Below are 27,515 nucleotides of genomic sequence, written 5' to 3' on the forward strand. Positions count from 1 at the left end.
TTTATGTGTTAGCCTGAACTTCAGAGAAGTAGATACCAAACAGGAGAGGTCCCAGGACTGAACCCTGTGGTACTCTACTTGTCACTGGCTTGAAGTCAGATTTGGACTCTGCAACTTTTATAGTGTGGGTTCTGTCATTGAGCCAGTTGGCAACCCATCTTGTGACGTAGGGATTTATACCTAGTTTAGTGAGTTTAGCTATAATTCCAGAATGGGGGATGGTGTCTAAAGCCTTGGCGAGGTCAAGATAGGCTGTGTGAACCACCATACCCTCATCTACAGCTTTGGTGACTGCCTCAAAGAAGTCGATCAGGTTCAGATGGCATGATCTGCCTTTCAGAAACCCGAACTGGGTGGGGTCCAGAGTTTGGAGGTTACCAATGTCTTTGTTTATGAGTTCCATGATGATATGTTCCATGGCCTTGCAGACTAGGCTTGTCAGGCTAATAGGGCAATAGTTCTCAGGATCAATGGTGGCTCCCCCTTTGTGGAGTGGGATAACTGTTGCCGTGCACCATTCAGTGAGCACAAAGCCTGACATGAGACTATGATTGAACATGGTGCTTAGGTGGGGCACCAGTTCGTTCTGAAGTTCATGTAAAACACAGCCTGGGATGTTGTCCGGTCCCATGGATGCTGTGTTTTTGGTTTTAGAGAGTGCAGCTATTACCTGAATAGATGTGATTACAGGGACTCTGCATTCTTCCTGTATAGATATGGGCCATTTAGGAGGTGAGAGGGGGGTAAAGTTAGCACTAAACCTGTCTGCCAGGATGTTGGCAATATCAGTTGGTTCTGTAATTTTCGTGCCATTATGCTTTAACTAAGAGCAGATCTGGGTGTTGCCATTGAGATTCTTGACAGAGCTATAGAATGCTTTGTGGTTGCCCTTAGAATTTTGATGATTTTATTTTCATAGCTAGCTTTGGAGGATCTTATAAGGGATCTCAGCTTCTTACTGAGGCTGACCAGGGAGCTCCTCCACTCATGGGATTTTACTCTCTTTTGCAACAGTTTCTTCCTTCTGTTGTAGAGTTTGTTTATGGCAGGGGACCACCAGATTGGCTTCCTTTTTTTGGAGGATAGCGTCTTGGTTCTGTTTGGGATAGCATGATCCATGCACTTGTGTAAGTGCTTATTGAGTGCATTTGTGTAGGATTCAGCAGTCGTAACTGTATTGTCCATCTGCATGGGTGTCATGAAGTTCGCCACTTCTGTCTTAAGAAGCATAAAGTTGGCTTTGGAGAAATGTTTTACCATGGTTTCCTTAATGGTGGGTGGGGGCAGGATGTGGATATCTAGTGTGATTAGCTTATGGTCGGGTCTGACCAATGAGGAGTTGACTTCAGGTGTGGAACACCGTTCACCCATGTTGGTAATGACTAGGCCTAGAATATTGTTGCCCCTGGTGGGGGTGTGGATAAGTTGATCCAGGGCACTGGAATTTATGAATTCCAGAAAGTGTTGAGCAAAGGAGTTGGTACATGAGTAGTTTTTACAGTTAATGGTGGAGTAGTTGAAATCACCCATTATTAGGGTGTTTGGTTGAACCCTAATATTTTTCAGTATATCAAGAAAAGAGGAGTGGGAATCCTGGGGCATGGTGGGGGATCTGTAGCAAGCTACAATTTGGATTGCAGTTTTGCCCAGAGTTAGTTGCACTTGGATAACCTCGGATGCATTATGCTGCACAACTAGCCTGGAGGTGTGGATATCCTTAATGAATTTGGACACACCTCCACCTTTGGTGTTCTGGCCCAGGTTAGATGGCCAAAAACTGTGGTATGAGTTATAGCCTGGTAATGCAGGGGTGCTCTCTAGAGCCTTGAACCAAGTCTCATTCACTGCACAGATATCGATGTTTTCCATTTTAAGGAGTGCCTTGAGTGAATGCATTTTGAGATTTAGACTTCTAGCATTGAGTAGCATTACCCTCAGTTTTTACCCTGTTCCTGTTATGGTGGTGAATTTGTCATTTAAACCTTGCCTAAAAAAGCACTATAGAGGCGGCAAGACCCTTAGCCAGTATCCAGAATCCCAGGGATAACAGGTGCAGGCCATCTTTGGCAAAGCATCATGGTCTGTCGACCATGTAATTCCAGGCAGACAGATACTGGATCCCCTTAGAATGACACAAGAAGCTTAGCCAATTGTTGAAGTCAATCATTTTGTCCTTATACTGCGGTATCATTCTGGGCAATGGCAGGATGCTACTCAGGGTTAGGTCATATCTGCCTGGGCTACAAGATCAGAGAGCTCTTCCATGTCTCTTTTCATGTAGTCCAGGAAGGCACATCTCAGGTCATTCACACCAACATGGACAATGACAGAGTCATATTTATACTTGCTATGTTGTGACCTGAGTGCGTGGGTTATGTGGCGAATCCTGGCACCTGACAGGCAGCTGACAGTAACCTTCTCATTGTTTAGCCTGGAGAGTGGGACATCAGTCTGCCTGACTATAGAGTCACCTATGACTAGTGTGTTGGTTACGTTGTTTTGCATTATGGGCTGTGGTTTATTGCCACACTGAGTCTGTGGGCTATGTGTCATTTGGGTTGTGTTGGGGGGTGGAGGTTGCTTGCATTTCCACTTTGGGGGTCTTTGTTGCTTGAGCAGATTATTATTGAGATCCTCCATGAATGTTTTTGTGTTTCTATGTGTGGATTTTGGTGGTGTAGGTTTAGTGGGACTATGTGATGAGTGTGGTGTGGTGCAAGTGTTTACCTTCTCCTCTTGACTGTCAAGTTCAGTCTTGGTTGGAGAGAGCTTTACCTCCAGTTTGGCTAGATAAGTGCATCTCTCACAGGTTGTGGTGTTGGGTGGTAGGAGTAGAGGGTTGTCTGTGTACATGAGACAATTGCTACATTGCCCCAAGATGCCCAAATTCATTAGATAGACAGGAGAGAACACTGGAAGCTGACCCTTGGACATGCCTGAATAAAAAACTACTTTCCTCTAGACAAGTAAGGAAAGTGGGTATAAGAGCTCTTTTTCTCTAAGCAAGTGAGGAAAGTAAGTACAAAAATTGATTTCCTCTAGGTAAAGAGGAAGGTTGAATGCTGCAGTAATTTGTAGCTTATTTAGTGCTAACAACAAGTTCTAAACAAGTGCTGAGCACGAATAAGGAAATTCAAGTGCCAAAACTAAGAATCTGTACCTGGATCTTGTGGTAGGTAGGCTACCTAGTGCTTACCAGTCCCACTGATAAGCTAGAAGGCTTCCCTCCAACACAGAAAGGCTTGGAGGGCTCAGAAGCTTACAAGCAGTCCTGGATACAGCAAATAAACTAGTTATAGGAAAGGTGGGAAACAAGTGCAAACATGGGCTTTTAAACTAGAAGTTTGAAAGAGATGGAAAAACTGCCCAGCCAATAAACTACAATTTCTGGGCCAGAAACCACTCTTGTGGTAGATAGACTACCTAGTGCTTACCACTCCCACTGAAAAGCTAGAAGGCTTCCCTCAACACAGAAAGGCTTGGGGGGCTCAGACGCTTACATACAGTCCTGGATACAGCAAATCTGTATCTGGAGTAGACTAGTTACAGGAAAGATGGGAAGCAAGCGCAAATGTGGGCTTTTAAACCAGTAAGTTGAAAGAGATGGAAAAACTGCCAAACGGCCAATAAACTACAATTTCTGGGCCAGAAACCACTCTTGTGGTAGATAGGCTACCTAGTGCTTACCACTTTCACTGATAAGCTAGAATGCTTCCCTCCAACACAGAAAGGCTTTGGGGGCTCAGAAGCTTACAAACAGTCCTGGTTACAGCAAATCTGTATCTGGACTAGACTAGTTACAGGAAAGGCAGGAAACAAGCTTAGAATTATTTTTTGTTTGGAAAGTGGAAATGGAGAATGGAGAAAAAGAAGATAATTCAAAATTAAGGACCTAAGTGGCTTGCTCTTCACAAATGTTCTCTCTGTATTAGGTAGAATGAGCTAGTGACACTAGACTGGCATAGAGCTGGGATAGAGCAGAACAGATGGGACTGGTAGGAGTGTCTGAAGTGAAAATATCATCTCACTGTACTCGGTTGAGTGAGCAAATGAAACAGACCCAGGAGGAGTGTTCAAACACAAATTTACAGGAGGGGCGAGCAATTCCGAAGCCACCAAGATTAATGCCAGAACAAGAACAGGGAGGGAGGGCAGAAAACTAACTGCAGAGAGAGAGAGAAACCACAGTATTCTATGAAACAATTAAATAGAAAAATAAATAACTACAGAGAGACATGAACCACAAGATTTAATGAAACAAATAGACAGAAAAATAAAATGCAGTACAATTTTTAATACTGCACATTTGTACTTAACTCAGCTAGAAATGCAGTTGATTGTAGGTATGTAGCAGAAGCAAAACAGCTCAGATATTAGGTCACATATATGCAGTTGCAAGCACTTTTGCAGTATCTGAAAACTATTAAACTGTATTTCCCACCTTGAAATAAAGTTCCTACCTTATTTTGTGCCTCAAAGCCGAATCGCAAGCTCTATAGCACCGAAAGAGTGAAGCTGTAGCTGTACAAATGAACGGAAGTGTCACAAAGCTGAGGATGACTTTTGAACTTTGGAAATGGAACACTGCAATGGAAAGGACTGCAAAAAGGCTGTAAAGTAAGATAATCTTATGTTTTAATCTTTTACTCCAGCCACATAAAACACAGTACAATCATTAACACATACACAGTATTAAATAGCATTTTCGTCAAGGTTCCATAGACTTCATCTTCTGAAGTCTATGGAACCTTGACAAAAACACTGTTTAATACAGTGTATGTGTTAATGAGTGTACTGTGTTTTATGTGGCTGGATTAAAAGATTAAAAGCTTGTGAATACCATTGCTGACTTGGACTTTCCCTGGGTACTTTTGGTTTTGATTCTTAGTTCTTTTTGATACTTGGTATAACATTCGTTTTGAATAATCTTATGTTTCTATATAACTTAATAGTGAAAATGTATTATTTACTTTAATTCAGCATATTATAAAAGCTTTATAGTTACTATTAATTATCAAAGTTCTCAAACATTAAAAGAACTGTAAATGTAAGAAGTATTTAATTTATGTTGTGCTAAAGTTGAAGCAGGAGTATTTATAGTGCAATCCACACTTTTTAAGGTTTTAGGAACTAGCTGTATATCTGTTGTGATATAATTAATTAAAGGTAAAGTTTTACAGATATAATATTTATAAAGGTTATAATGTTGAAGGGTTTCTGTATATAAAATTACATTTAAAGGTCCATATTAAAAGGCTAGAAGGGCACTAATAGTAATAATAGGTTTAAATGTACATAGACATTAATATGTTAAAAGTTAAACCATAAGAATTAATATTTATTTTTAAAGTTTTCTCTAAGGATATGAATTTTATATATACTAATTAGGGATAGTTTTTATTAACTATTCCTTTGAGTGGAAGCTGAAATCTCAGCATAAGGAAATTAAATACCTAATGAAATACAGTCTCAACCTGATAAAAGTACACTGACATTCTTTGCATAGATATAGTTTAAACAAAACATTAATATTCAAATATTTAAATAGAGGTTAAGAACTACACTTAAATTATACTGTTGTGAGATAATTTCTTACTTATGTTTAAAACTGTGGAAGATATAGTTTTTATATAGAATATATTATTAATTTAATAGTTAGCAGGTGGGTGTGTGATGAAACTTTTGAGTGAAAATATTTCTACTGTGTCTACTCTTAGAAATTGTATAGGTCTTTTAGATTATCTATGCACACATGGGCACATACAGTACTTTGCATCAAGATATCTGATATAGATAATGGATTTTTAAATATTAAATGAATGATATTAAGAATAGAATAAGTTGAGTGATGTAATAACCTATTATGTAAGTATGGTTGATTTTCAGAATGTAAATTCTTGTTTAAAATTAAACCTAGTATTGATATTTTAAACTCATATGGAAGTTAATGCTATTTTGATTTATTATTGATAGACTGATTTGTTTCATTTGACATTTAATAAATTTGAATTAGAGAAAAAGTTAGTTTTCAATAACTAAATCTAAAAAGTTATTAGAAAAACACTGTGTGGAATAATATAAGTTATTAAATGAATACTTTTAGATGTAGGAGCAGAGGATAAAAGGAGCATTACCAAGGGATGACAGAGGGTTATTTAAATGACTACTTCATTAAACCAGGAATGTTACATTCCATGTTAGGGCTTGCAATTATTTCTGTTACATTGTTATTGAATGGTTTTATAATTTTGTCCATAACAAGTACTGGTAAGCTTAAGTATAGGCAACTACATTAAAACTGTTATTTGACTTCACTAGACTCACTAGTAGCTAGAAATGACAGTATATAAATGTATCTCATTGAATGTTAACAGCTTAAACAATCCTGTGAAGAGAGATAGCCTATATAAATATCTTAAAATAAATAAAACCATATTGCCTTTTTACAGGAAACACATTTGTTAAAGAAAGACTTGGACAGGCTGATAAGTAAAGATTATTTAATACTTGTGTATTCACATTATAATGTTAAAAGGAGAGACACTATAATACTGTGGAAGAAATCTTTGACTATGCCTAAAATAATTGATTTCTACACTGATAAAAATGGTATGATGGGACTAGTGGTACTTGAAATAGATAATAAATTATACATGTTTGTTAATATTTATTGGATACCTGGAAATGGATCTAAAGTAGCTGAAAAATAGCTATATACTATAACTTTAGATACTAAAGGTGAGATGATATTGGCTGGTGATTTCAATTACATATTGCCAGAAAAGGATACCACTAAAGACAAAAAAATTAAAATAACAGCTACTGCTAAACAACTAAATAATTTTATAAATATGAAGAATTTTAGAGATATCCAAGAACTAAAACTGGCAAATACATTGAATTATACTTATTATTCATATACAGTGGATATAAAAAGTGCACACACCCCTGTTAAAATGCCAGCTTTTTGTGATATAAAAATGAGACCACAATAAATAATTTCAAAACTTTTTCCACCTTTAATGTGACATATAACCTATTCAATTCAATTGAAAAACAAGCAAATCTGTTAGGGGAAAATATATACAAAAGTAAAAAAAAATACAATAAGCTGGTTGCATAAGTGTGCACAACCTTAAACTAATATTTTGTTGTGTGTACACACCCTTAAACTAATACTTTGTTGAAGCACCTATTTATTTAATTACAGCATTCAGTCTTCATGGGTACACACCTGGCATCAATTAAAGACACTCTGATTAACCTCAAATAAAGTTCAGCTGTCCTAGTAGGATTTTCCTGACATTTACTCAGTTGCCTGCTTTAACAAAAGCCATGGTTCGCAGAGAGCTTACAAAGCATCAAAGGGATCTCATTGTTCAAAGTTATCAATCAAGAGAAGGATGTGATAAACTGAGGGGCTGCCAGCCCAGCTAGATAGAATTTTGTAAATAATTCTATGTCATTGTAAATATTAATATGATCCACAGGCTTGTTTGACAAATGTAAGAAAACTGTGTTATGTGCTGAACTTCAAAAATGTAACCACAGTGCACCCTTCAGGAAGAAAGCTGATAAGTAAAAAATTTTACAACTGTGTATAATCTCAAGCTTGGAGACAGGATGTCTGCAGCTATAAATTCTTTCTATTGTCCTAAGGCAGAGATAATTACTAGGTTTCACATGTAAAATGTTTTTTATTGCTGTGGCTTCATGGCAGATGGAGATAAAAAAATGTTAAATTTTGAGTTCTGTTAGCCTGGGAACTAAATCAAAGAAGTGACATGAATGATGTAATCTGAAATGACTCAGCAGTAATGTGTATTATCAATTTAAGGGCTATCTCAGAAAGAAAGTATAGCATTCTGTATTTGTGTCTGAATCTGTATACATCAGCTCACCAGCAATTGCTTTGCTCTGTAAGTAGGATCTTAGATCTTAGCATATCTCATAGAGATAGATATAAATAGCAAGACTAGTCTAGCTGTTTTCTATATTTATGTCAGACTGTTCTACAATGTTGTTTTAAAGTATTTCATGTGATTTCTGAACTCTCTAATGTCATTGTGTTAACAAGTATTGTCTAGTGTTTTTATTATTTATTATTAAAAATATTTAAACCTTTCAATTGTGGCTGTTTTATGTAGAGATCATTTAAGTTCCTAGAGTACTTACATTTATTTGGTGATACTGTATAAGCCACTCCTAAATAGCCTTCAAGTCTCAGTCACATTTACCAATTGGATAATAATAACATTGCACAGTAGAACTGGACACCCTTTGGTAGAGACCTTTATAGTAGCTGATAGTAGTGGTTGGTGGCAGTCAGTACTATCGTATAGTCTGGGCAGAAGGGGGCATAGCTGTAGAACCTGTGCCAGCCTTCCACAGGAGTGTATGTGTGTTTGTATATAACTCAAATCTCAAAGTGTGTGTTTGTGTGTGTGTGTGTGTGTGTGTGTGTGTGTGTGTGTGTGTGTGTGTGTGTGTGTGTGTGTGTGTGTATGTATGTGTGTGTGTGAGCTACTTGGGCAGGGACACAAAGCATTGGTTGGACAGAGACTTTGCTGGAGATTTTGGCTTGACCACTTGGCTGAGATCTGAAACCAATAGGTGTGCCAGTGGGAAGTCTTATTGGGGATCTGGAGAGAAAGGCAGAAACCAGCCCCAGACTGATGGTGATCTCTGTGTGCTCTTAAGGGAAATTGTACTTTACTGTGTGTGTACTTGTTATCCTCCAAATGTGGACACCCCTCACGGTGGCTAATGGTGAGGATTGATGCTCCTTGATTACTGGGCCAGTGCACGGGCGTCACATATTAATTGGCAGTGGTGGGATATCCACATCAAATATTAATTGTTTGATAGTGGTGAGTTAGCCACATCACATATTAATTGACTTGTACTGATGTGGACAGTGAATTCCTGTAGCTTGTGTATAGTGATCACTGAAGGTGTGTTTGGACTCTAAATCAGCCATGCAGTGAACATTCAGAGTTCAGATCACAATTGTTTTATTTATTTATTTATTTATTTAAATTTGTTGACCGGGAGTGTCCGACATGTTTTTAGGTGTGCTTTTAATAAAGTTTTGAAGTTGGTACATGATGGTACGGAGGTAATTGTGGGTGGGAGTGAGTTCCATAATTTGGCTATGGCGCAAGAGAATAGTGCTTCACCAGCAGAGTTATTGGCTTTAGTGATCTGCAAGTGATTTTTGTTGCTGGATCTTAGTGGTCTGGTGGTGTGATAGGGTTGGAGTAGATTCTGGAGGGATGGGACATTTAGTGGATGGTTTACTAGTTTGTGGGCGAGTGAGAGTTGATACCACTGAAGGAGGTGAGGGAGTTCAAGTCAGTCCAGTTCAGCAAGTGAGAGACAGTTGTGACTATGGTAGGATGCCCCTGTGGCGAATTTGGCGATTTTGTTGAAGCAGGTCTCTAGCTTGTTTAGATCACATTGCCTTAGGTTGGTATATACTGGAGAGGCATAAAGTAGGTGGAGATAAGGTGGGAATTTGCAATTGAAATCTTTGCTGCTTTGGTGAGAAATTGTTTATTTCTGTATAATGCTCCTAGTTTTTTGTGGACTTTTTTTTTGGTCATGGATATGTGAATGTCAAATTTTAGTTTATTGTCTATTTCCACTCCTAGCAATTTGGTGTGTTCAGTTGGGTATATAGTGTATAGTATATAGTGGTGTTGTCTTTTGCTGTGATGTTAAAGTGAGAGTTGTTTTGAGTATGTTTGGTGGGTTGGAAGATGAGTAGTTTAGTTTTGTTTGGGTTGAGTATTAATTGGGCATTGGATAACCATGTTTCAACAGAGGAAAAGGCTTCCTGTGTGGCTTTTTGCAGTTTGGGTAGGGACTGGGCTGAGCAGATGATGGTCGAGTCATCTGCGTATTGGATGAGTGTGCCATGTTTGGTGGCAGAGGCTAGATTATTGGTGTAAACAGAGAAAAGTAGGGGTCCAAGGATGGATCCTTGGGGAACCCCTATGGAGACAGGTAGTTGGGAAGATATGTCATTCTGCCATACAATGGATTGTTGGCGGTCAGACAGGTAACTCTGAAACCAGTTGATGACTGATTGTGAGAAGGATAGGTTATTGAGGACAGAGATAAGTTGTTTGTGTGGGACCATGTCAAATGCTTTAGATAGGTCTAGGAAAGTAGCAGAGGAGAGATAGCCATTGTTTTTATGCTGAAGGATAGTGTTAGTAAAGGAGAGTAAGGCAGTGGTGGCTCTATGGTTTGGTCGGAAGCCATGCTGAGTACTGGAAAGGAGGTTGTTAGTAAGGAGGTAGTGTGAGAACTGAGAGTGTATGCATCTCTCTAGTATTTTGGAGAGTGGAGAGAGAATAGCTATGGGGCAGTAATTGGTTAGTTCTGCAGAAGGTCTGCCTTTGTGGAGGGGAATTATATGTGAGACTTTCCACAATGTGGGAACGTAACTTTCTGACAGAGATCGGTTAATCAAGATGGATACTGGGTAGGCCAGAGCATCAGCTGCGATTTGTAGGTATTCACTTGGGAAGTTGTCTGCTACTAATTTGGTGGGTTTAAGTTTAGTTAAGAGTTTTTTTTATGTTGGAGGTAGGTACAGGAGAAAAAGAAGGCAGTGGGGAGATTACTAGTTGAAGGTGTGGGTTGGAGGGGAGGGGGGTTGTGTTGTTTAGCTAGTGATAGTATGGTTTGGGTGAAGTGTGTGTTGAATGAGGTAGCAATATTTTCTGAGGATTGAGGGATGTTAGGAGGAGGGGTACTGACTTTACCTGGGTGGAGGATGGAGTTTATGGAGGACCAAAATTGTTTGGGGCTGTGTTGTGAGGAGTCTAGGGCAGACTGGTAGTATTGGAATTTGTCCCATTTTATTAGCTTTGTGACTCTATTGCGTAGTTCTAGGAATTTCTGTCTAGCTACGGGGGTTTTGGTTTTGCACCAGTGCTCCCAGGCTTTATCCCTGTTTTTCATTTCTGACTTAGTGGTTTTCTGTAGCCATGGGGAGAGTTGTGCTTTGGTTCTGGAAAATCTTATGGGGGCATGGTAATTAAGGATGATCAGGAAGGTAGTATTAAAAAATTCAACTGCGTCATCTAGACTGTGGTATTTTAGAGCATGCCAGTTACATTCTTTGAGGGATGAGATGAATGTGAGTGGGTTAAAGTTTATTTTTTTACGTATTTGACGATAGATGACAGGTTTAGCTTGGTACAGGTATTTTTTGAGTAGGAATGTTGGGGAGTGGTCACTGAGGCTATCTGATAAGCAGCCTGTTATATATGACTGGGGGTTCTTACTGACTAGTATCCAATCCAGGGTAGTGTGCTTGCTGGAGTTTTATTTATCCTTGTTGGTGACTGGACTAGTTGGGTGAAGCCATGAAGGTGTACATGATGGGTTGGATTGTTGCCAGAACAGGATTGCCAGTCAATAATGAAATCACCTAAGATGATAGTTTCTTGGGGGAGATGGTGGGTAGACCAGCTGAGGAGGTTTTCTAGTGGAGGGATGTTTTGGCCAGGTGGGAAGTAGCATCCAATTTTGTTGATGGTTTTGTTTTGGTTAATTTTGAGGTTGGTATATATTATTTCTTCATTGCCTATTTGTGGAGCTGATGATTTTAAGATCTGGATGTTTAGATGCTGTTTAAATATTATAGCTACACCACCTCCTTTTTTGTTTAGCTGGTCTACTCTTAGTATGCCGTAACCTGTAGAGAGTATTTGCTCACTGGTAATGTGAGGTTTTAGCCAGGTTTCTGTCAGGATGACTATATCTGGGGAGTATAAGTCTATGGTGGCATGGGGTTCATGGACTTTGTTGGATATACTTCTAATATTTAGGCTTAGTAGAAGGAAGTCACTTGGCTTTCTATTGGCTGTAATATGGGAGAAGTTGTGGTTTCTAGTCTGATTATGAGGATTGGGGTTGGAGATGGTAAGGCCAGGGTTGGGGTGGATGTCTCCACTTAGGGCTAGTTTTGATATGCATGAGATTATTAGTTTTCTCAGTTTTTGAATGTGTTTGTTTATAAGGGAAACTTTATGATTGTGCTCTGTGGGTAATAGTTATGGTGGGAGGGTTACTATGTTAAGTTGTAGGGATGCTTTACGTTTGAGTAATATAGTTGGTAGAATATGTGGGGGGTGCATAGGGATAGTTCTTGAGCTGGTGGGAGGGGAGCTGAGTATGGGTGAGACATGGGTGGTGGTGTGAGTAGTAGTACAGTGGTAGTGGTTGAGTGGGGGAATGATGGAGCTTTGGTAGGATGTAAGATATGCAAGGAGAGTGCATGCAGTGAGCAAAGAAAAGGTATGCTTGTACATGTCAGTTGAGGAGGTGTGATAGTAGAGGGAATATGGAGGAGGTAGTGTTGGGTTAGCGCTGTGGTTGGCTATTGGAAAGATGGGAGGGGTTTGAGTGCAATAAAGGCGGGACCACTGGGGGCGGGAAGGAATAGGGGGCAGGGTGGGAGCGGCGGAGTAGAGACCCTGTTAGGTTCTTGTATGAGGGCTGGAAACAATCACAAAGCAAGACAAGTATGTGTTAAGAAACAATCACAATTGACCAAGGACTGCTCTGAAACTGTAAGTCTTTTCTTAATTTCTCAGGTGGAAAACCAGGATAACCTTGTATCAGTAGGCTACTGTGGTCATAGTTTAAATTAACAAACACACAGTATTGATCAGTTATGGATACTATTTGCTAACAGAAGGGAATAAGAGAAAGTGGAAGATGTGTGTGGTGGTGGGGGGGGGGGCTGGGGCTGCTTACAGCCAAAGCACAGTGCTCTCCAGGGGAAAATGAAGATTGGCTCAAACAGGTAGACACATACTCAAAGTTAACTGTAGCTGTTTGCAGACAGTTCAGACCCGGACTGCGCTTTTCTTATAGGAATGTTAAAGGTGGTACCGCAGTTGAACACTTAAGAGTGGTGCTAGGTCTACAAAAGAAGAGTACTGAGAGGAGTAAGCACTTTTGAGATGGTAAATATATATTATAAAGATTATAAAAAACACACTGAGCAAATAGCTACCACATGCAGGACAATGTCCTGAACCACTACTTAGTATATGCAGATACTGAGCCAATTGGAAGAACATTAGAAAACAAAAACCCAGACAGTTATGCAGCCACAGATAAAAATATAGCAAGCAGCAATCTGTCGTGGTTCTCTAATGTGATTCTATCCACCAGTAACAGCACAAACTTATAGAAATAATTTAGACACTAGTATGAGCTGTCTACACACAACCCAATTACATGAATAACATTCGTGAATAAGGTGCAGCTAAGCAAATAGACCATACATACTATTATACTAGAAACAACTTGGTGCATGCCATAGTAACATCAATAATAAAGCATAAAGCATATTAGATGTCTAACAAAATTCAACATAAACATATACAGTTGTAAAATGTCTAATACAATTCAACATAAATAGGCATTTACAGTTGTAAAACACTTACTGGAGAGACACTGAGCCTTCATGGGGCCTGTAGCAGAGTGGATTGTAGTTTTACAAATGGTGCCTGCCACAGGTAATATTTATTAACTCTGGGATTGTCTTAAGGTAATAAACAGGGAAGGGGAGGGGAGAACAAGGGTGTGAGCAGGCAGTTCTTTGTACTGCTGCTAATGAGCCAAAGCAAGACACGTATGTGTTAAGAAACAATCACAATTGACCAAGGACTGCTCTGAAACTGTAAGTCTTTTCTTAATTTCTCAGGTGGAAAACCAGGATAACCTTGTATCAGTAGGCTACTGTGGTCATAGTTTAAATTAACAAACACACAGTATTGATCAGTTATGGATACTATTTGCTAACAGAAGGGAATAAGAGAAAGTGGAAGATGTGTGTGGTGGTGGTGGGGGCTGGGGCTGCTTACAGCCAAAGCACAGTGCTCTCCAGGGGAAAATGAAGATTGGCTCAAACAGGTAGACACATACTCAAAGTTAACTGTAGCTGTTTGCAGACAGTTCAGACCCGGACTGCGCTTTTCTTATAGGAATGTTAAAGGTGGTACCGCAGTTGAATACTTAAGAGTGGTGTTAGGTTCAAAGTTAACTGTAGCTGTTTGCAGACAGTTCAGACCCGGACTGCGCTTTTCTTATAGGAATGTTAAAGGTGGTACCGCAGTTGAATACTTAAGAGTGGTGTTAGGTTCAAAGTTAACTGTAGCTGTTTGCAGACAGTTCAGACCCAGACTGCGCTTTTCTTATAGGAATGTTAAAGGTGGTACCACAGTTGAATACTTAAGAGTGGTGTTAGGTTCAAAGTTAACTGTAGCTGTTTGCAGACAGTTCAGACCCGGACTGCGCTTTTCTTATAGGAATGTTAAAGGTGGTACCGCAGTTGAATACTTAAGAGTGGTGTTAGGTTCAAAGTTAACTGTAGCTGTTTGCAGACAGTTCAGACCCGGACTGCGCTTTTCTTATAGGAATGTTAAACGTGGTACCGCAGTTGAATACTTAAGAGTGGTGTTAGGTTCAAAGTTAACTGTAGCTGTTTGCAGACAGTTCAGACCCGGACTGCGCTTTTCTTATAGGAATGTTAAAGGTGGTACTGCAGTTGAATACTTAAGAGTGGTGTTAGGTTCAAAGTTAACTGTAGCTGTTTGTAGACAGTTCAGACCCGGACTGCGCTTTTCTTATAGGAATGTTAAAGGTGGTACCGCAGTTGATTACTTAAGAGTGGTGTTAGGTTCAAAGTTAACTGTAGCTGTCTGCAGACAGTTCAGACCCGGACTGCGCTTTTCTTATAGGAATGTTAAAGGTGGTACCGCAGTTGAATACTTAAGAGTGGTGTTAGCTTCAAAGTTAACTGTAGCTGTTTGCAGACAGTTCAGACCCGGACTGCGCTTTTCTTATAGGAATGTTAAAGGTGGTACCGCAGTTGAATACTTAAGAGTGGTGTTAGGTTCGAAGTTAACTTTAGCTGTTTGCAGACAGTTCAGACTCGGACTGCGCTTTTCTTATAGGAATTTTAAAGGTGGTACTGCAGTTGAATACTTAAGAATGGTGTTAGGTTCAAAGTTAACTGTAGCTGTTTGCAGGCAGTTCAGACCCAGACTGTGCTTTTCTTATAGGAATGTTAAAGGTGGTACCGCAGTTTTATTTCTTTAGTTATCTTAGTTAGTCAGGGAGAGCAGGCAAGCATGTCAGCAGAGGAGTATGGTAAGGTAAAATTCATCTGCGGCTAAAGAGACTTGAGTTGGAGGCCAAGCATTTGGAAATAGAAGCAGCAGAGAGACTGAGTTATCTAGAGAGTGAGGAAAATGAGAAACTGCTATGCCTGGAAGCTGAAGAGAAGGAGAGGCAGAGGCAACATGAAAAGGAGATGCTGACACTTTGCCAGTGTCATGGAGGTAATGGGGAAGGGAGTAACCAAACCCCAGAAACAACAAAGGTCAGTAAATTTCTTCCAGAGTTTACAGGGGGATAATTTTGATAGTTTCATTCATATGTTTGAGAGGGTATGTAAACAGTATGATGTTGACCAAAGGGTCTGGGTATGATTCCAGACCCCCTTACTCCATGGTAAAGCTGTAACTGTTTTGTTCAAACTGTCTGACAATTATTTCTTAATTATAATGCTGTAAAGAATTGTTTGCTAGAATATTTTAAACTAACACCTAAAGCTTATAGGAAAAAGTTTTGTGAGCATAAACGCAAGGCAGATGAAAGTGTGTGTGTGAATATGTTGCTGAACTGAGCATTTATTTTCATAGGTGGGCGAGCAGATGTCAGGTCACCATTTTTGAAGGGCTGGCAGACCTTTTGGTGAGGGAACAAACCCTTAGCATTTTGCCTGAGGACATGAAGATCTCGTTAGCTGATAGACAATGCTCTACTGCAGATGAGTTGGGGAAGAAGGGAGACCTATACCTAGCAAGCAGGGCAGTCCTGCGCAGGAAAGGGACACCTAGTGCTGCTCATGGGTCTAAGGGAACCCATGGCGAGCAGCCCAGTCTGCCCCAACAGAATCTGCCAGTAGCAGGGGAAGCCACTAGTCCAGGTACATGTCCAGGACCTAGGGTTAAATGTTTTAAATGCAACCAGTGGGGCCATGTAACATACAGATGTACACAGAGGCAAGGTGGGGAACAAAAGGTGGGAGAGCCACTAAGTGGGAATGCCAAAACCAAAATGCTAACAGTAGGTTGTCTTGAGACAACAAGGGTACCAAACTACTATCCTGAAGATGTCCTAATAGGGAAGGATTTTGATATGGCAGTACCATATGGTCATGCAGTTACATGAAGTCAGGCTTGGAGACAAGCATGTGGGTCTGGTAGCCTGGGGGAGACCCAGACAGACCATATACTTGCAGCCAGGACTGGTGAGGTGATTACTTCAGGGAGGGAGCTACCCTGTATCAGTGAGACTGAAGATGAGCCACAACTGCTTGTTGGTACTGATATTCCCTTGGACAGAGTGACTGCAAGAACAGAGGTGAGTATTAGTACACATGATGACAGTGAGGCACTGCTGTCAGAGGATACCAGACTTCCTGTGGAAGGGAGCTAGGAAGGATTACAAAGACAGAGTTGAGACAGGCTCAGATCTCAGACCCTAGATTACAAGGCCTGAGGTAGATAGCTAGTATGGCATCTGATTCTCAAGGAAAGGGGGGATCTGTATACTGGGGCAAAAGGTTACTGTACAGAGAGTGGACCCCTGAAGGAGGGCTAAAAGGTGAGAGAATACAGTAGTTGTAGTGTCTATAGCCTACCATCTGGCACTTCTAGCCATTGCCCATGATATTCCCCTTGCAGGTCATATGGGCATAAAATGTACAAAGAGACATATTATGCAGAACTTCTATAGGCCTGGAATTTCCAGAGATATAACAGGGTACTGCAGGACCTGTGAGCTGTGCCAAAAGGTAGGCAAGGCAGGAGACAAGGTAAAAGCTACTTTGATGCCTTTGCCTGTGATTGAGGAGCCATTTCAGGGGGTAGTTATGGATATTGTGAGGCCTCTGAGTACCACAAGTTCCACAGGGAAAAAGTATATCCTAGTGGGTAGTAGATTATGCTACAAGATACCCTGAGGCAGTGGCTTTGTCCTCCATTGAGGCGGAAAAGGTGGCCAATGCTTTGTTAAAGATTTTCAGCAGGGTAGGTTTCCCAAAAGAAATACTGACTGACAGGTGCCAATTTTATGTCAGACCTGCTGGCTTGTCTGTGGAAGTACTGTGGGGGTGAAGGACCTAAAGACCACCCCTAGCATCCCCAGACTAATGGTCTTGTTGGGAGGTTAAATGCTACACTCAAGTCCATGTTATGGGCATTTGCAGACTAGTTTAAGAGGGAGTGGGACAAACATTTGCCCCATCTGTTGTTTGCTTACAGAGAGGTTCCCCAGGAATCTACAGGTTTTTCACCCTTTGAGTTGCTATATGGGCATAGGGTGAGGGGGCCTCTAGATTTAATTTGTGATGAGTGGGAAGGTAAGTGTAAGCCCATGAGGAGTCTGGTGTGGAATATGTCCTAAACTTCAGGACAAGGCTCATGGAACTCATGGGCTTGGCCCAGGAAACCTGGCAGAAGCCCAACAGCAGAAAAAGATCTGGTATGACAGGAATGCTCGAGCTAGAGAGTATGCTATAGGGCACCAGGTAATGGTTCTCATTCCTGTCAGACACAACAAGCTATAGGCAGCCTGGGAGGGAGCCTACAAGGTGGTAAGGAAGGTCAGTGATGTTAACCACATGGTGGAACTGCTAGGCAGGAGCACAAATTGTACCATGTTAACATGATGAAACCTTACCATAATAGGGAGTTTTTTGTGCTGAGTATTTGCAGTGGATTGCAGAAGGAGTATGAGGGAGATCTGGTGACTGATCTCCTCAGTGAGGTTCAGACTGACAACTCAGTGGAAGGGGTAGCAATGTCCCAGAAGCTATCTCCTGCCCAAGTTCGAGAAATCAGAGCAGTGTTACAGGAGTTTGGGGACATGTTCACTGGGAAACAAGGGTGCACCTACCTGGTGCAGCACCATGTGGATATAGAACCCCAAAGGATTATTAGGTAGGCCTCTTATAGGGTGCCTGAGAGAGTCAAACAGAATCTGAGAGTGGAGATACAGAAAATGTTGGACCTAGGGGCAATTCAAGAGTCCAGCAGTCCCTGGGCCTCCCCAGTAGTGCTGGTGCCAAAGAAGGATGGCAGCAACAGCATCTGTATGGACTACAGGAAACTAAATAGTCACACAGAGTCAGATGCTTACCCTATGCCTAGGACAGATGAAGCCCTAGAGCAGCTGGGTGGTGCTAAGTATCTTACCTCCATTGATCTTACCAAGACACTTGAAAAACTAGCTTGAGTTCTTAGGGGGGGAGAAATGTGATAAACTGAGGGGCTGCCAGCTCAGCTAGATAGAATTTTGTAAATAATTATATGTCATTGTAAATATTAATATGATCCACAGGCTTGTTTGACAAATGTAAGAAAACTGTGTTATGTGCTGAACTTCAAAAATGTAACCACAGTGTACCCTGCTGGAAGAAAGCTGATAAGTAAAAAATTTTACAACTTTGTGTGATCTCAAGCTTAGAGACAGTATGTCGGCAGCTAGAAATTCTTTCTATTGAACTAAGACAGAGATAATTACTAGGTTTCACGTGTAAAGTATCTTTTGTTGCTGTGGCTTCATGGCAGATGCAGATCAAAAAGAAATGTTAAATTTTGAGTTCTGTTAGCCTGGGAACTACATCAGACAAGTGACAAGAATTATGTAATCTGAAATGACTCAGCAGTAATGTGTATTATCAATTTAAGGGCTATCTCAGAAAAAAAGTATAGCATTTTGTATTTGTGTCTGAACCTGAACACAATGGCTCACCAGCACTTGCCTTGCTCTGTAAGTAGAATCTTAGATCTTAGTATTTCTCTTAGAGATAGATAGAAATAGCAAGATTAGTTTAGCTGTTTTCTATATTTATGTCAGACTGTCCTATAATGTTGTTTTAAAGTATTTTCTGTGATTTCTGAACTCTCTAATGTCATTGTGTTGAGTTAACAAGTATTGTCTTGTGTTTTTATTAATTATTATTAAATATATTTAAACCTTTTAACTGTGGCTGTTTTGTGTAGAGATCATTTAAGCAGAGATCATTTAAGCTCTTAGATTACTTGCATGTATTTGGTGATACTGTATAAGCCACTCCTAAATAGCCTTCAGGTCTCAGTCACACTTACCAATTGGATAATAATGACATTGCACAGTAGAATTGGACAACCTTTAGTAAGGGCCTTTTTAGTAGCTGATAGTAGTGGTTGGTGGCAGTTGGTACTACAGTATAGTCTGGGCAGAAGGGGGCATAGCTGGAGAACCTGTGCCAGCCTTTCCCAGGAGTGTCTGTTTGTTTGTATATAACTCAAATTGCAAAGTGTGTGTGTGTGTGTGTGTGTGTGTGTGTGTGTGTGTGTGTGTGTGTGTGTGTGTGTGTGTGTGTGTGTGTGTGTGTCAGCTACTTGGGTAGGGACATGAAGCACTGGTTGGACAGAGAAGTTGATGGAGATTTTGGCTTGACCACTCAGCTGAAATCTGAACCCTGTAGCTGTGCCAGTGGGGAGTCTTATTGGGGATCTGGAGAAAAAGGGAGAAACCAGCCCCAGACTGATGGTGATATCTGTGTGCTTTTAAGGGAAATTGTACTTTACTGTGTGTGTACTTGTTATCCTCCCAATGTGGACACCTCTCACTGGTGCTAGTGGTGAGGATTGAGGCTCCTTGATTACTGGGCCAGTGCACAGGTGTCACAAAGGCTACAACATTTTTTTCACAGCATTGGATATACCATGGAACACAGTGAAGACAATCATCAAAAAGTGGAGAAAATATGGGAAAACAGTGACGTTGCAAAGAACTGGACATCCCTCCAAAATTCTTGAAAAGACGAGATGAAAACTGGTCAGGGGTGCTGCCAACATACCTACAGCAACACTGAAGGAGCTGAAGGAATTTCTGGAAAGTACTGGCTGTGTACTGCATGTGACAACAATCTCCTGTATTATCCATATGTCTGGAGTATGAGGTAGGATTGCAAGACATAAGCCTTTTCTTACACAGAAAAACATCCAGGCCTGGCTAAAATTTGCAAAACAATAAATCAAGTCTCCCAAAAGCATGTGGGAAAATGTGTTATGGATTGATGAGACCAAGGTTGAACTTTTTGGCCACAATTCCAAAAGGTACATTTGGCACAAAAACAACACTTTGCATCACCAAAAGAACACCATCCCCACAGTGAAGCATGGTGGTGGCAGTATCATGCTTTGGGGTTGCTTTTCTTCAGCTGGAACTGGGGCTTTAGTGAAGGTGGAGGGAATTATGAGCAATTTCAAATACCAGTCACCTTTGGCCCAAAACCTTCAGGCATCTGCTAGAAAGATAAAGATGAAGAGGAATTTCCCCTTTCAACATGAAAATGACCCCGATTATACAACCAAATCAGCAAAAAATAGCTTCACCAGAAGAAAATGAAAGTTTTGAAATGGCCCAGCCACAGCTCAGACCTCAATCCAATAGAAAATCTGTAGGGTGACCTGAAGAGGCCGATGTACAAGAGATCCCCTCTCAATCTGACAGATTTGGAGCACTTTTGCAAGGAAGTGTGGGCAAATATTGCCAAGACAAGATGTGCCCTGCTTATAGATTTCTAACCAAGAAGACTGAATGTTGTAATTAAATCAAAAGGTGCTTCAACAAAGTATTAGTTTGAGGGTGTGCACACTTATGCAACCAGCTTATTGTACATTTTTTATTTTTCATATTTTCCCTCTAACAGATTTGTTTGTTTTTCAATTGAATTGTGCAGGTTGTAGGTCACATTAAAGGTGGGAAAAGTTTTGAAATTATTTACTGTGGTCTCAGAGGTGTGTACACTTTTTATATGCAGTGTATATTTGGCACTCAAACAAATATTGATAATGTTTTTGTGTCTAATGGATTATACTTGAAAGTGCAAGAAGTAGTAATAACATTTTGCCTCTTGTCTGATCATAATGCTATCCCCTTTAAATTTAATCTAAAACCTAATGACCTAGTGTTTTGGCAAAGAATTCCACCACATATAGTTAAAATTAAAGAGTTTAGAGAATAGTTTCTGAATGAACTGAATTTCTTTGTAGACACAAACAATAATGGTGAAGTTTCATTTGTAATTCTATGGGACACATTAAAAGCCTTTTCTATGGTAGAATTAAGAATTGGTATTTGTTAAAAAAGAAAGAATGGGATAACAAATTTAATCTACTTCAGATTAAAACTGATAGCTTAAAATTAAAGCCTTCTGATAGAGACACAAATGTGGAACTTAAAGCATTGAACCAAAAGTAAATAGAATATTAAATCATAAAATATCAATAAACATGGAGAAATGTAAATTGAAACTTGCGCTATAAATCCCAGAAATTTACATAGACTAGCAATTAGATCGAAAATATTAAATAATATTAATCATATTAAACGGGCAGCCACAGTGGTGCAGTGGTTAGCATTGTTGCCTCACAGCAAGAAGTTCTCTGGTTTAATCTTTGGCTGGGGTGCCTTCTGTGCGGAGTCTACATGTCCTCCCTGTGGTCGTGCAGGTTTCCTCCGGGTGCTCCGGTTTCCTCCCACATCCCAAAGACATGCTGTAGATGGATTGGACACTCTAAATTGGCTCTAGGCATGAGTGTGTGCATGTGTGTGTCTTCTGTGGAAGGTTGGGCGCCGGACTGGCAACTCGACACCGTAAAAAAAAACTCCCCTGCCAATCATGAGTGGACATGTGATCCACTGTGGTGACCCCTAACCGGGAAAAGTCAAAAGAAGAAGAAGATTAATCATATTAAAGAAGTTACATATCAAGTAGATAGTAAACATAAAAAAGCAACAGATTTAAAATATATTCTAAAAGTCTTCCAGAGACACTATGAAAAATTAATAACAGAAACCTAATTCTAGAGAATAGTGATATGACTGATGGCTTTTTAAAAAGTAATATAAATCAAAAAGTAACAAAAGAACAAAATGATAAATTAGATAAATCCATTACTCTTACAGAACTAAAAGAACAAATAAAAAACTTGAAAAATAATAAGGCTTCTGGTCTAGATGGTCTAATCTCTCAATTATATAAAATTATCCCAGATAATATCTTAACATTTTAATAAATGCATTTGATTAAGTTAGAAGTTCATTAAATATTCCATCTTTATGGAAATTCTCATTGTTATCCCCTATTTTAAAACAAGACATAGATCCTAAGCTAAGTGCTTCTTATTGTCCTATTTCCTTATTAAATGTAGACTATAAAATTGTAATGACTATTTTGGCAAAAAGATTGAATAATATAATGCCAAATCCAATTAATGAAGATCAAACTAGCTTTATCTCAAGAAGAAGGGTGCAGGAAAACATTATTAGACTTTTGTCTTTGATAACAACAACAACAACAACAACAGATATTGCTATGAAAGATAAAAAAGATTTAACAATACTGAGCTTAGACATTGATAAGGCTTTTAGTAGGATGTATTTACAAACAGTACTTAAAGTTTATAACTTTTCTCCAAGATTTATTGAGATTATAATGAAACTTTATTACAATACTTTTCATTTTGTTAAAATTGGTTCATTTATTTCTAGTTCTTTTAAAATATTAATGGGAGCACAACAAGGATGTCCTTTGTATCTGTTACTTGCTTTGTCAGTAGAACCCTTTGCTACATTTGTTAGAAATAATAATGAAATAAAAGGATTTAGTATTAATGGTAATTATAATTCTAAAATCAAACTATGTGCTGATAGTTTATTAACTGCTATTAATATTGAATCTTCAATAGAAAATATTATTAAATCAATAACATTTTTTGAGAAAATATTCAGTCATAATAGAACAGAAACAGTATTAATAAATAAAAAAAATAAGTTCCACTTTAAAAACGTATAATCAATTTAATTGGGAAAACAAACTACTTAAATACTTAGGAATTATTATAAAATCCAGGTGGAAGGATTCAGTATCATTATGTTATAAAAATCTAGTTAGTAGCATATCAAATCTAATTGGAAACTGGAACAAATATATTTCACAATGGAAGACAGACCTATATTAATAAAAATTATAATCCTGCCAAAATATTATACCTTGCTCAATCATTAATCTTCATGACACTGACTATACTTGTACAGAGCCTAAGAAACTAGCTTGTTTTTCTTTACTGTTTAAATGTTCCTAAAAAGGACTGCGTGAATACTTCTGTTCAGAACTTTACAAATTAGCTTGTTTTTGTTACTATGTTACATGCTTTCTGTATCTGAATATTTTTGTAATATGATGTAGTATGTGGAGCTTTTCTCCTGGGCATTCCCTAAAAATGGGCAATTATTGCCCAGTTGGACTTTCCTGGTAAACAAATGTAAAATAAATAAATTAACTAATCTTATTACCAGCTAAAAATCATTAAAAGGTTAAATTCTATATAATTAAAATGTTTGTGGTACTCCCAAAAGTCAAGAATATTCTAAGACTGGCATATAAGAAGCTGGGAAGAGAATGGCATTGGATTCCCAAATACTGATCTTTGTATTAAATCTGCCATATTAAATATTGTACGCCTCTAGCTAAATTCTACATATAGTTCGAATTGGAAACTATTACATGAAGTAATCCTAACTTCAAATGTTGCACCTGAAATAAGTCTTAATGTTCCATCCAACATTGGTATAGCATATTGGATTCTAAAAGACTATTATATAAACAACAAAAATACTAATGAGTACACTTTTGGTTTGTTTGTGTCTTTCGGCTTTTCCCGGTTAGGGTTTGCCACAGCTGAACTCCAGTCCGCTAATGATTGGCAGTAGATTTTTACGTGCTGGCTTGCCGGGCCTAATGTACAACCTTCAACGAAGGAACGCCCATTCACGCATGTCACCACACAGAAGATTTGGTATTAAACATATATTAAATGTATTTAAAAAAATAATGGGGAGTAATTATATGATTAAGCAAACATTGCTCTTGATGTTTCCTATAGCTTCTACTACAGGCTGTCCAGAATATTTTAATGTACATATAACAACTAATACTGGGCAAAATAATCTAAAATTCTGGTTTCAGTTTTTGGATGGATGCTGAAAGACTTTACGTCAGCCTAACGCAAATAAAAGTAGCTGGTTGGATAGACAGACTTTTAAGGAATTCATAAGTAATGATTTGCATATGCCATTTTAGTAATATTACATGTGAATATGTGTTTGTGTAGTTTAGCAGTGTGAAAGTAAGCAATGAATGTATAGGAAAATGCATGTGTTATAAACTGCAGATGTAATGTATCTTTAAATGCTGGTTTCAAAGCGAGGCAAGTTTTAACACATAATTTTTAGTGCATATATAAATGAGATGGCCACCATGATTCAAGTTTTTAAGCTTTTATTCTGAGGAAGTTTGTATTTTATAAACGAAGGAGCTAAATAAATAGTTGGGAGTGGATCAGTTTGTCTTTTGCCTTCATTTATGTTACTTCTATAGTTTGTGTGTGTCGCGGAATTTTGAAGGTAGAAAAGTACTTTGATGGAAGAACATGTGCAAAATGACAATGATTTTGAAAGTGCTATATGAAAAAAGCTTGAATCCTGATTTGGGTATGGCAGAAAACTCTGATCAATAAAATGGTTAAATGTAGACAGTTTTAAAATAGATGGGTATTTGGGATATAGTAATGTTTTTGATGCTACAGGACTAGAACTACAATATTTAGCAAATTCTATTCCAAATAAGGTACTAGTGTTGCTAAGTGCACCAATTAAAGTATATGAAAAGGCATTTTTAAAAACTGCAGAGATTTTACAGAAGCATATGATTCCAAAGACCATAGGTTACTGCAGAGCATTTATGATTTCACAGTAGAAATCAAATATAAAATGAAAGAATTTTAAAGTGTGTGGCAAAACTGCTTAGATTGGTAGATGATGGCAAATTTGGAAAAGGCCTCACAGATGCAATAAGTGGTAGGTTTGTGCATCGTTATATGCTGTGTAATCATATAGGAGGGGCTGTTTTCTAAGGCAGATGGAACACTTAAGCAATCATCAACACAAACAGTATGAATGCAAATTATCAGCGAAAGACACCCCATAACTTCCAGTAAGACATAACTGAGTGTGGTTTTAACAAAATAATAATTGTCTTTCAGCTTTTCCTGGTTAGGGGTCACCACAGCGGAACTCCGGTCCACTAATGATTGGCAGTGGGTTTTTACAGTACTGAGTTGCCAGCCTGATGCCAATCCTTCAGAGAAGGCACACACATTCATGCATGCACCTATCTGCATGTCTTTAACATCACTCGTCCACAGGGAGGATATGCAGACTCCACAAAGAAGTCATTCCAGCCGAGAATTGAACGGGAGAAATTCTTGCTGTGAGGTGACAATGCTAACCTCTGTACCACCGCGGCCTATTAGTGTGGTTTTAACAAACAGTCTGTTAAATCTAGTAAAAAACATGCATGTTTTCAGATAGCAGGGAATTTTGCACATATCTCATATATACTGGTTTGCACACAAAAAAATATATAGTGAAAGAGGTCGTATTACTTAAGTGATCAACTGGAAAAGTAATGGAAAAAAAAAAGAATGTCAGACACAGTTCGTAAGAAGGCAAGAATTGCTCCCAGAGTTTGTATAAAATGGTGGGCACAGTAAATGAGAAAGGGTTAGACAAGATGGGGGCAAACACATAAAATGGGCAGTGTAACTTGATGAATTTACATTTGCATAGCACAAGTCGAGGTAACAGAGAAGATACTTGAGGGTTTACTGTGATTTATCATGTCTCACTTGAGATAAATAATTATTAAAATGTCTACTAATAACAATAACTGCAATATGATGTGATCCCCCTCCAATAAATAGCTCTGTAATGTACTACAAAACAATAATTTTTGTAGAGTGGCAAACACTCTGTGTTCTCTTTTAATGTAAGTACTGTGTCTCTACATCACTAATTAGTGCAAGAACAATGCACAAATTCAGTGAATAGGGAAAAGGTGAGTCCTCAATTTTTTTTACATCTTCCCTTTTCATTGCATTTGTGTGTCCTTGGAGCTAGTATATATATATATATATATATATATATATATATATATATATATATATATCTATATATATATATATGGGTCTACTTCACTTACCTGAATGGCCACATCACCGACTTTCACTTCGCTGAGACGAAAGACATCCGGAACACCGACTTTCCACTTGAGGTAAGTAACTGCTTGGCCAACCCAAAAAAAATATATAAACTGAACAAAATTAAACCCACCAATGTGGGGGGCTTTACCCCCACACCCCCCCTAATTAAATATACCAACTCTGAGATTGCACTACTGCAGGGATAAGGGGCAAAGTTCAGCAGGATGGCCAAGCAGTTACTTACCTCGAGTGAAAAGTCGGTGTTCCAGATGTCAGTATTCTGGTTTGTCAGGCCTTTCGTCTTGGCAAAGTGAAAGTTGGTAATGTGGCCATTTGGGTAAGTAAAGTAGACCCATATATATATATATATATATATATATATATATATATATATATATATATATATATGGGATCTGTACAGCTCACCGAATGCACTTTTCACCAAAGTAGAAATCACTGAGCATACTTAACCGAAAGTGCTTTTCACCGAACAGCACTTTTAGATAAGTATGCACGTTGTGCCAGTTGTACTATGATGCGGATAAGGGAAAATTCCCTTTTCCCCACTGTAGTGCTACCTTGTAGTGAGAATATTGAAGTAGGGGGGTAGTAGATTTAATGTAGTTTTGTTTTTTTTAAACATACTTTACTGTAAGTGCTTTTTCAGTGAAAGCACTTTTGGTGAAGTATGTTTGGTGAAAATGGATTTGGGCTTTTGATCTTTCTATCAAAAGTCCTAGATCCATATATATATTTATATATATATATATATATATATATATATATATATATATATATATACATATATTTATATATATATGTAGATATAGATATAGATATAGATATATATATATACATTGAGTCTTATATTTGTTTTATACCTTTTCCCTGACTCTATTACCCAAAAAGGCATGTGCAGCACACATGGGCGCAGGAACCATAGAGCGAGGGGGGAGGCGAGCCCCCCCACTTTTTCAGATCACCTCCCAACTGTCCCATTCTAATTATTTTCATTTTTGTCCCGTTCTTTATTTTTGAATTATTGTCATTTTAACGCTTTAGCAGCTGATGTCATCACGTGCATGATGACATCAGCTCGTCACACATATTTCTGGGTTTCCAGCTGGTTTGGTTTTGAACGCGAGTGAGAATGGACAGTTTTAGCTGCTGCTGATGAAGGATTTAATTTTGGATGCTACTGAAGGTTTTATTTAGCTTGGCGCACATATTTCCGGCTGGTTTCATCTGCTGCTGAAGGATTTAACTTCGGAAGCCAAAAATCGGAGTCTGGTGGATTTACAGAGAATGTCGGAGGCT

The sequence above is a fragment of the Protopterus annectens genome, chromosome 9.part0 (assembly GCF_019279795.1).
Source record: "Protopterus annectens isolate FY-2018-M chromosome 9.part0, PAN1.0, whole genome shotgun sequence".
Taxonomy (NCBI): domain Eukaryota; kingdom Metazoa; phylum Chordata; order Ceratodontiformes; family Protopteridae; genus Protopterus; species Protopterus annectens.